Raw genomic sequence first — 10762 nt, 5'->3', positions numbered from 1 at the left:
ATGGTTTGGGGCTGCTTTGCTGCCTCAGGCCCTAGACAGATTACTGTCATCGATGGAAAAATTAATTCCAAAGTTTATCAAGACATTTTGCAGGAAAACTTAAGACCATCTGTCCGCCAACTGAAGCTTAACAGAGGATGGACGATGCAACAGGACAACGACCCAAAGCATAGAAGTAAATCAACAACAGAATGGCTTCAACAGAAGAAAATACGCCTTCTGGAGTGGCCCAGTCAGAATCCTGACCTTAACCCGATTGAGATGCTGTGGCATGACCTCAATAGAGCGATTCACACCAGACATCCCAAGAATATTCCTGAACTGAAACACTTTTGTAAAGAGGAATGGTCCAAAATTTATCTGATCTGAAACTATAGGAAACGTTTGGTTGAGGTTATTGCTGCCAGTTATTAAACCCAAAGGTTCACATACTTTTTCCACCCTGCACTATGAATGTTAACATGTTGTGTTCAATAAAAACATGAAAACGTATAATGTTTGTGCGGTATTAGTTTAAGCAGACTGTGTTTCTCTATTGTTGTGACTTAGATGAAGATCAGAACACATTTTATGGCCAATTTATGAAGAAATCCAAGTAAGCCCAAAGGGTTCACATACTTTTTCTTTCAACTGTATATTTGTTTATTGGCTGGTAAATCCTTTGTATTTTTACATCTGGTACCTAATAGTGATATACACATGTAGGTAATTCCTAATTCATTAAACGGATTTACATTTTACATTTTAGGCATTTGGCAGACGCTTTTATCCAAAGCGACTTACATTGGTTTATCCTATACATTTTACATAGGTATTTGCAATCCCCTGGGATCGAACCCACAACCTTGCGTTGTTAATGCGATGCTCTTACCACTGAGCATCGCTGAATTTCCTTTAGTCTTTAAAGAATTAATGCAAAATCTGTAGGAGAAAACAGCAAACTTATGTCAACAGTTACATTTTCCATAATGAATGACCTTCACATCAGTACATGGTCTCCCTGACCACTGTTGAACTGAATGTGTGATGGCTGGTACGGTGTGTGACCAAAGAGGAACGAAAATGTTGTGGTAGTTGTGAGCTCCTCTTGTCCTGGTTGCTCCTTCCCCTTTTAGAATTGATGTGACACAATAGGTGAAAGTGGAGAAAAAGACTTGGCGGAAATTGGATGAGACAAGTTGTACAAGATGGGATTGATTACAGAACTAACATAGAACAGCACATTTGTCACCATATAAAAGTAATGGTAGAAATCATAGAGTGCACTGTGGAAGACCAAAATCACAATCAGCCAGTAAAATGGACTCAAATTGCAAATCATTTATTTTAGTTGTTACATCAACTTCTATTCAAATAAGTAGTGGCCATTATAGAAATGCAAGACTTTGTCCACTTAGTTATATAGCAGTACATCATTGTGATTAGGAAACCAACACAAAAGAAAGACAAAAACCACACCACCTGATAACAGAAAAAATCCATAGCTCTGAATTTCAATCATGAAGCAAATTACTCATTTACATGTATTTAATGCAGGTTTTATAACTGGGGGACAGTGACCCTAAGGTTTTTAGGAGTCCGCAAAAAAATCGGAGAAACTATAAAGTCAACAGAACATTGAGCATTGCATCTCCATTCCTACCAGTTAAAGAATTGTTTATATGTTTTGTATCTTTCTGTATATATCTTTTACTCACAAAGGACTTTGACTCCATGACGCAGGGGGTGCTCATGGTTCGTGTCTGTTATGAAATCTGCAGCTGTTGAATAGTGTAGGGCATGATGGGTCATTTGCTGGAGTTGATGACCAATCAAACCATTCATTACTGTGATCACCAACATCGGCACAATGAAAGAGAGAAGGGCATTTACCTACATAGAAAAATAGTTGGTAAAGTGTCATGGTTCTCGGTGTGAGACATGGCTTGAGAACCCAAGTGCAGGCAGACACAGACGGTATTGATGTAACAGATATTTATTAAATAAACAACAAGACAAAACAAAGACCCACGATGGGGTAAAAACAAGACAGGGCTATAAATATAAACTTTAACAATAAACGAGGACACTGACTGAACTAAGACTACAAACAAACACTGGTACAAACACTAAACTGACACTTACTACAACTGGGGGAACAGGAACCAGAACAAGTACACCGGTACACGAACAAGAACATCAAGCAAACAGCAAACAGGTATAAAACATGAAACAGCAAGAAGTAATGCACGAGCCACGAGACAAGGAAACATGAGGACTCTTTATAGGGAAACAAAACACAGGATAATTAATGGGGACCAGGTGAAACAGATGAAACACTAAGGGGAAGCTAATGACACGGAAAGGGCGGGAAACACAGACGAGACTAGGGGAGAGTATGGAAGGCCAAAAGGTCCAAAATGTCTCTCCCCACATGAAACAGGGAATTCTGTTTTGGTTCTGCCTCAAGACCAAGAATTAGCCAGACAAGATAGGCAGAACCGTGACAGAACCCCCGCCTTAAGGAGCGACATCCTGACGCTCCTCAAGGAGACCCACAGGACAAGACAGACTGGGACATAGACAAGACTAAACAAAACATGGAAAACAAGATAAGGGGCAGACAGGCAAGAATCAACAGGGGATTGGGGTGACTCAACAAAAACAACAAACAAGGGAGGGGGGGTGGGGGCAAACAAGACATGGGTGGAAGTCCAAAAGGGGTAGGGCTGGGTGGGGAAGTCCTTGCCCTGGGGGACGCACCAGAGCGCGGAGCCCCAGGGGGCTTGACAGGGCTTGGCGCCGGTCGGAAGATCGGCAGGACAGTTATTGACGCCGGCTGATGGGCCGGCAGGACAGGGCTTGACTGCGGCTGGGCGGCCGGGCTTGACGGCGGCGGCTGGGCGGCCGGGCTTGACGGCGGCGGCTGGGCGGCCGGGCTTGACGGCGGCGGCTGGGCGGCCGGGCTTGACGGCGGCGGCTGGGCGGCCGGGCTTGACGGCGGCGGCTGGGCGGCCGGGCTTGACGGCGGCGGCTGGGCGGCCGGGCTTGACGGCGGCGGCTGGGCGGCCGGGCTTGACGGCGGCGGCTGGGCGGCCGGGCTTGGTGCCGGTTGCTGCTGGACCGGGCTTGGTGCCGGTTGCTGCTGGACCGGGCTTGGTGCCGGTTGCTGCTGGACCGGGCTTGGTGCCGGTTGCTGCTGGACCGGGCTTGGTGCCGGTTGCTGCTGGACCGGGCTTGGTGCCGGTTGCTGGAGCAGATCTGCGGCCGGGCTGGACGCTCGGACCGTCACCTCCCCACAGCGCCCCCCCAAAAAATATTTGGGGTTTGACACCACAGGACTCGGGACCACAGGACTCGGGACCACAGGACTCGGGACCACAGGACTCGGGACCACAGGACTCGGGACCACAGGACTCGGGACCACAGGACTCGGGACCACAGGACTCGGGACCACAGGACTCGGGACCACAGGACTCGGGACCACAGGACTCGGGACCACAGGACTCGGGGAACCCGGAACTGTTGCCGGTTTCTGAACTGGGCGACAGGACAGCAATTTCGGCCTGGGACGTCCTCCACGTGGCCTTCTCCTCCCACTACGGTCAGTCTGGCCCACGGCTGACTCAGCCGGGCCAGTGGGGAACCGAGGGAGTACCGGGAAGTGTACCTGGGGGTCTCAAGTGGGCCTGGCGAGACTGCAAGGACAACGTCGTACCGTCCATGCTGCCTACTGGGTTCTGTGTGGGCTCGTGCATTCTGTCATGGATCTCGATGTGAGACATGGCTTGAGAACCCAAGTGCAGGCAGACACAGACGGTATTGATGTAACAGATATTTATTAAATAAACAACAAGACAAAACAAAGACCCACGATGGGGTAAAAACAAGACAGGGCTATAAATATAAACTTTAACAATAAACGAGGACACTGACTGAACTAAGACTACAAACAAACACTGGTACAAACACTAAACTGACACTTACTACAACTGGGGGAACAGGAACCAGAACAAGTACACCGGTACACGAACAAGAACATCAAGCAAACAGCAAACAGGTATAAAACATGAAACAGCAAGAAGTAATGCACGAGCCACGAGACAAGGAAACATGAGGACTCTTTATAGGGAAACAAAACACAGGATAATTAATGGGGACCAGGTGAAACAGATGAAACACTAAGGGGAAGCTAATGACACGGAAAGGGCGGGAAACACAGACGAGACTAGGGGAGAGTATGGAAGGCCAAAAGGTCCAAAATGTCTCTCCCCACATGAAACAGGGAATTCTGTTTTGGTTCTGCCTCAAGACCAAGAATTAGCCAGACAAGATAGGCAGAACCGTGACAGTAAAGACTCTGAGTAAAACACCCAATGCCGGTTAATTTATTTTTACTATTAATAAGATATATAGAAAATTGTAATTTGATTTTACCCACCTTGATTCCGACAGGGGTGAGTCACTTGGCTGAGATGAGGCAAAGGCTTGGGACATTTTGGCCTGTGATTGCCATATTCACGAGTTCACCTACACAGATAACTGTGATATTGATAGGGATAATGATAAAGCTTGGTTATGCGTATTTGGCGTACTGTCCGGGAAGCAGGCTCCTAGCACCAGATCTATCCGAGCCCGAAACACTCTACCTTGGTACGGGTGAGTGCGCCGAGCTCGGAACCGGTCTGAGCCCAGAGCACACCCCCCGGGTTCCTGCGGGATAGTGAGCTTGGCAGAGGAGCCGGGGTGGAGGAGGGATGCTTAATCTTAGGAGAACGAGCAGGTAAGATGGTTTCCCTATTTATTAGCTAGCTCGCTAGGGCTGATTGTGTATACGTTGTGATTGCTGATTATACACCAGCCAGCTGATTATCTGCTCCGGCTCCTCCCGAACTTTGCTAATTAAACATCATTTCACGAGTTCACCTACACAGATAACAGTGATATTAATAGGGATAATGATAAAGCTTGGTTATGCGTATTTGGCGTGCTATCCGGGAAGCAGGCTCCGAGCTCGCCAGATCTATCCGAGCCCGAAACACTCTACCTTGGTACGGGTGAGTGCGCAGAGCTCGGAACCGGTCTGAGCCCAGAGCACACCCCCATAAAGCGAGAAAGTGGGATACCCCCCAACCCGATGCTGAGCGCTGCGGAGGCGTGGCCTGCGTTCGGGTAGAGACGAGAGGATGAGGGCTCCTTAGGAGATGTGGTTCCTTATGAGACAAGAAAGAGGTAGGGGTTCCTCCGAGGATGGTTGAGACTGAGAAGATGAAAGGTGTCTGCTGCAGTGATGAGAAGTTCCTAATATGGAGGTTTCGGAAACCGTCCAAAATGAACATGGCTTCATTTGTGTCCCTGTTGTTGAGACTTATACTGATACTGGAAAGAGGCGACTGAAGGAGGGAGCCGGCTGTAGCGGAGCGCCTGATGGAGGCTCCTGCTGGGGTGATCATGCTTTGATGCTTGCTTCCGTGGAAAGTCGTAGGTGGCAGAAAGCGTGGCGGAAGCACTGGCCTCGCTGGCTTCGCCGCCTTAGATGAAAGCACTGGCCTCTACGGAGGCGATCGATGCGACGACGTTGGCTTCTGCGCATTAGATGGAAGCGCTGACCTCTGCGGAGGCAATCGCTGCGGCGACATTGGCGTCTGTGCATTAGATGGAAGCGCTGGCCTCTGTGGAGGCGATTGCTGCGGCAACGCTGGCTTCTGCGCATTAGATGGAAACACTGGCCTCTGTGGAGGCGGTCACAGCGGTGATCTCCTGTTAGTGAGATTTCGGCTGGCATGGAGAATGTTCGAGCTCATGCGTGTGAAGTATGGATTCTCTAGATGTTTTTGGAAATGAAGGTTCGATGGGCTTCCCTGATGATAGAGTCATCTGACCTGATGTAGCTCTTGAAAGCTTCCGATGTCCAGCGCCCTAGTGCTTGGATTTGAGACTGCGAGAGGCCTTTTTGGGCTGCTGTGGTTGCTGCGCCAATGCGGAAGGAGTGGCCGGAAAAGTGGTCTGCGGGGATGCCAGATAGGAGCAGGACAGCTTTGAGGTGCTTTTGGAACCAGAAGCGTGTAGCTGGGCGGTTAGACTCGTCGACGAATAGAGGATCCGATTTGGTTTAGGTCTGGGATTTCCTGAAGTGGAGGTAGGCTAGGAGGGTCTGATAAAGTTGAATTGGTGAGTGGAGATTGAATATGTAGATGAAATGTCCTCTCCTGGTTTGGTCCGTCTTGCTCTGTTTAATGGAGAATGACATCGTCTCTTGGTAAAAGCCTCCGAAACCGACTGAAGGGGCAGCGTCTGTAAATAGGTGAATATCGACGAGGGAAGAGGCCATGTCACTGTAGAAAAATGACAAGCCCTTCCATAGTCTGAGGAATTTTATCCATAAGCTCAGCTCATCGAGGCAGGAGCTGGATATGGATAACGAGTCCTCTAAAGCGTGTGCGGATGACGCGAGAGAGAGGAGGTGTGAAACGAACAGGCGGCCTTGCGGGATTATTCTCATCGCGAAATTTAGATAGCCGAGAACAGACAGAAGCTTGCGTTTTGAGCTGCGGGGATTTGCTAATAGGGAGATAATCAAGATAATCAAGATCGTTCTATCGATTTTCTCTTTCGACAGAGAAGCCTGGAATTTAAGCGAGTCTAATTTTATTCCAAGAAATTCGATGGACGTGCTTGGACCTGAAGTTTTGTCTGGGGCAAGGGGAACGCAGAGATTTTTGAAAACCTGCTGGAGTTTTGCTAGATGTGCAGCCGGAAACGAGTCGGGAGACGAGATGATTAAAAAATCATAGAGTAGGTGGATAAGGTAGGGAATTGCATATTTGTTAGAGAGAATCCAGCAAATTGCCTCTGACAACATGTCGAAAAATTTTGGGCTGCTTCTGCAGCCAAAGGTGAGAATGCAGAAGGTGCAAAGGTGCAGCCATCGAATGCCGTAAAGGTGCCAGAAGTCTGGGTGGATTGGCATGACTTTAAATGCGTGTGATGAAAGTTTGATGACGCCGGGGTCGAAACCGTTCGAGAGACCAGTCAGAAGATAGTCAGTAACCTGAAAGTCGGGGTGCGAGGACAATTCGGAAGACAAACAAGAAATGTTCACGGGAGTCGAAAGGTAATTTTAAGGTTTTTATTCTGCGTTTGAGACAACGGCACACAATTTGAGCGTGTGCTCCGCTACAAAATAAGCACACATGCAGGAAGCGACAATGCTGCCTGGCGCATCTTCCGACCTTGAAATTCCTGCAAGCCTCCAAATTGCTGGGTTGCCAATGGGTTTGGTGAACTGGGCGGCTTGGCAGGCGCGGAACAGAGCAGGTAGATTTGGGAGGCAAGCTGAGCGTGGGGGAAGAGAAGGAGTGACTAGGGGACAGTCTATTGTGGTATGCGCTACTGAGCGACATACCGCGCATGAAATATTGCGGACACACAGGAAAAACCTGTCATGCAGCTCAGTGTCCAATGCTCCCGAGTAGGGGCACTGGTTCCACTGAGCTACACGAATGGCACATTTGGCGGAAAAAAGTTTGTGATACGTGTAGAAATGCGCGCCCCCATAGGAGAGAGCGGGCTCTGCCACGATAGCGAGATAATCGCCCAGCTCACGTCTCCTATGAGGGAACGCAGTGCAGATCACGTCAGTGTAGCGGGAAAAAGCAACGGTAAATTCGGGGAAAGAAAGCGTGCGGGGTTTGGTTGGGTGACTGATTTTTTAGCGTGAGCGACAGATAGCCGTAAGTGATCTGCCGCTCGGTTGACGGAGGTGATAAAGGTGAGAGGAGTAAATAAAGATCTGTGTCCGCACCTGTCAAGATCTGGGATCTGATGTTCCCTGAAACTGGAGGCGGTTCCAACGCTTGTGCGTCAACCGGCACTGGCATAGCTGTCGCCGTGGCCAATGTGAAATTTGATCGGCTCTGCGGGAGAGAGAAAAGGGAGGGGATTGCAGCCACCTGAGCGACTGGCGGAGTCATGCTCGCGCTAGCGGCGGCTTCTAAGGGGGCGGTGAAATGGCTAAGGACCGGTGCCTGCATCGCTAGCTGAGGCAGCCTCGCGCTAGTGGTCGATGGAGGTGCCGTGGGCCAAGAGCCAGGGGCGGGGAATGGGTGAGAACGCACCGGAGCTCCAGGTGCTGGCGAGGCGACGTTTCTTGGGCGGCCCGCGGTGTTTACTGCTGGCGGGGTGTTGGCTGGAGGTTGGAGCTGGCCTACTGCGAGAGGGACGAGTTGCTGGAAGCCTTCGACCGGACGGTTCGTGGCGTCCGGAAAAATCCGTGGCGGTACCTGCGCTCGCGGAGGGCCTGCTGTGCCGGCTTGCCAGCGGACGGCCACAACGAGCCGCATTGGTGGATTGCCCGGGCCGGGAATAGGGGGAACCACGAGCCGTGCCCAGCTTGTCAGTGGTCATTTGCGGAGCTGACTTCGGTGGGGCGGGGTCGGCCAGGGAAGAAGCGTAGAGGCAGTAAAGCTCTGCCTTGGTCATCCGCCTATGGAACTCAACGTCAGCATTGGATAGAGCCAGTCATAGGCCCTGCACAGTCCATTTCTGGATAGCGGGGATCGTGTTGTGCGTGGAGGTGTAAGAAGAAGCCGGTGAAGGCGGCGGACGTCTCTCTGGGGCAGGTGATGAAGTGTCAACTCTGGTTTTAGCCTTGCGAGGTGCGGAACGTCGGAGCTGGCGGCCATGTGATGAAGCCGGGGTATCTACTACTGAATCCGACCACGAGCTGGAACGATGGGACGCGCTCGTCGGCGCTAAAGGGTTGCGGTTTGTGGATGCGTCGTCAATGACGGGGGTCTCGGACATAGCGTCGAACTTTAGAGTTGATGCTTAATCTTAGGAGAACGAGCAGGTAAGATGGTTTCCCTATTTATTAGCTAGCTCGCTAGGGCTGATTGTGTATACGTTGTGATTGCTGATTATACACCAGCCGGCTGATTATATGCTCCGGCTCCTCCCGAACTTTGTTAATTAAACATCATTTGGGGAAGGAATAAGAGAATGGGGGTGTTTTTTTATGTCCTAATATGTCTAAAAACAGAAGCCTACATAGTGCCATCTAAAACAACACATGCTGTCAGGGCCTAGATGGGGGGGATTTGGTGTGGGGGTCTGCTTGTGGTTGGCTATAGGGGGGCATTGCCCCTCCAGATTTTTCTTTGGCCCCTCCAAAAATATCCAGCTGACAATTAAAATAATTCTTAATAAATGGTTTGTATTAAAATTGTGAAAATGATGCATGAAATTAGATTATATATCTGCCCTTCACAAATTGTGACCCTGGATAAGAAAAACCTGTTTTAAGTAGCACAGGGACATTTTGAGCAATCGCCAAAAATACAGGGTATGGGTAAAAATAAATAAAAAATCATTAGTATACTAAGGAAAGATCATGTTCCATGAAGATATTTTGTAAATTTTCTTCTGCAAATGTGCAAAAACTTTTGAGCGGATGGCCTGCTACATTGCCTCAGATTAACAACTTCGAAGGCTCAGATTCCAGTTTTGTAAACAGTCTTTGTGTCCTATCCTAACAAACCATATATCAATAGAAAGCATTAATTTACTTCAGCATTCAGATGATGTAAATATCTAAATTTCTAAAAATGGAACCTTAAGACTGGTTTTGTCGTCCAGGGTCACATAAATGATTGAGATATCTTCCCAACCAGAATAGGATTGCCCTCAGCCTGGGACTGCAGGAAAAACATTATAAGACCTCTCGCTTTCTGCCCTGCTTACCTGTAGAACTGTTCTTGCCATGTTGGAAGAAGCCACTGTGGTACACATCCCCTCCTTTCCTATATAAAGCTGTCCCATGATGAGAAGCATCGGAGAGGCGAGGACAAGCGACGCGCGACCCATAGCAGGCAGATGAGACTCCTAGTGCGCCCACGGGACATTCTACTTTTGGCTTTAAACGGGTGACACAGCGCCATGTATCTCTCCACGCTTAAACTCACTATGTTGAAATCCATCGCATACGAGCAGCCGTCGCGAATAAAGTAATAGCTCCTGCAGCCGACTTCCCCAAAAGCCCAGGGATGGTGAATCCATATAAAGTTGTAAAGCTCAACCAACATGCTTAAAATCAGGATGAGCAGGTCAGAGACTGCCAGACTAGCGAGGTGATAATGGATGGTTCCCTGAATTGGTTTAATGGCTCTTCTATTGAGAGATATGTACATGGTCATGAAATTGTCCGTTAAACCGATTAAAAAGAGCACAACGTAAATCAACGTCACAAGCACTTTGGAATAAATATCCGTGTTTACATCCAGATTGTCCACTTGCTGGGAATCCGTGCTGTTTTGCAACCACACCTGGGTCACCTCTGTCCGGTTCTCTATAACGCGTTGCGCCATTCCAAAGTGATTAATTTTAAGCCTTTAATAGTCAAATACAGTACTGTGTTTAAAACAAGATCCCATTGATAGAGAGAGACATCTACATATCTATAGTCAGTAGGTCTACTGCGCCACGGAGAGGCAAATAATGAAGAGTTAGGCTATGTTTGACATTGGCCTACACTGCCCCCCACAGTAGGCTTGTAGACAATTGTATAAGATCCATTACATTGGATAGCAAAATATGAAATCAAATGACAATCCCAACAAATATAAATATCTAAATAATGGCATATTTAGGTTTTATTGTAAGTAGGCCTAATAAAGGCCTATTTACATTTCGTAATTGTTCAACTATTGTAGTATGCAATTTATTATTTATTATGTAGTCAAAAATATATTTTAAAGACATATGTCATGGACAATGCAATGTAAAT

General features: G+C 48.4%; 1 pseudogene; it reads right to left on the bottom strand.

Annotated features, from left to right (window-relative positions):
* Window positions 1-909: 909 nt before the first annotated feature.
* Window positions 910-10343, bottom strand: LOC130406906 (neurotensin receptor type 1-like; annotated as a pseudogene).
* Window positions 10344-10762: the final 419 nt, after the last annotated feature.

Source organism: Triplophysa dalaica, chromosome 18, assembly GCF_015846415.1.
Source record: "Triplophysa dalaica isolate WHDGS20190420 chromosome 18, ASM1584641v1, whole genome shotgun sequence".
NCBI lineage: Eukaryota > Metazoa > Chordata > Actinopteri > Cypriniformes > Nemacheilidae > Triplophysa > Triplophysa dalaica.
This window is presented reverse-complemented; position numbering and strand designations above follow the sequence as displayed.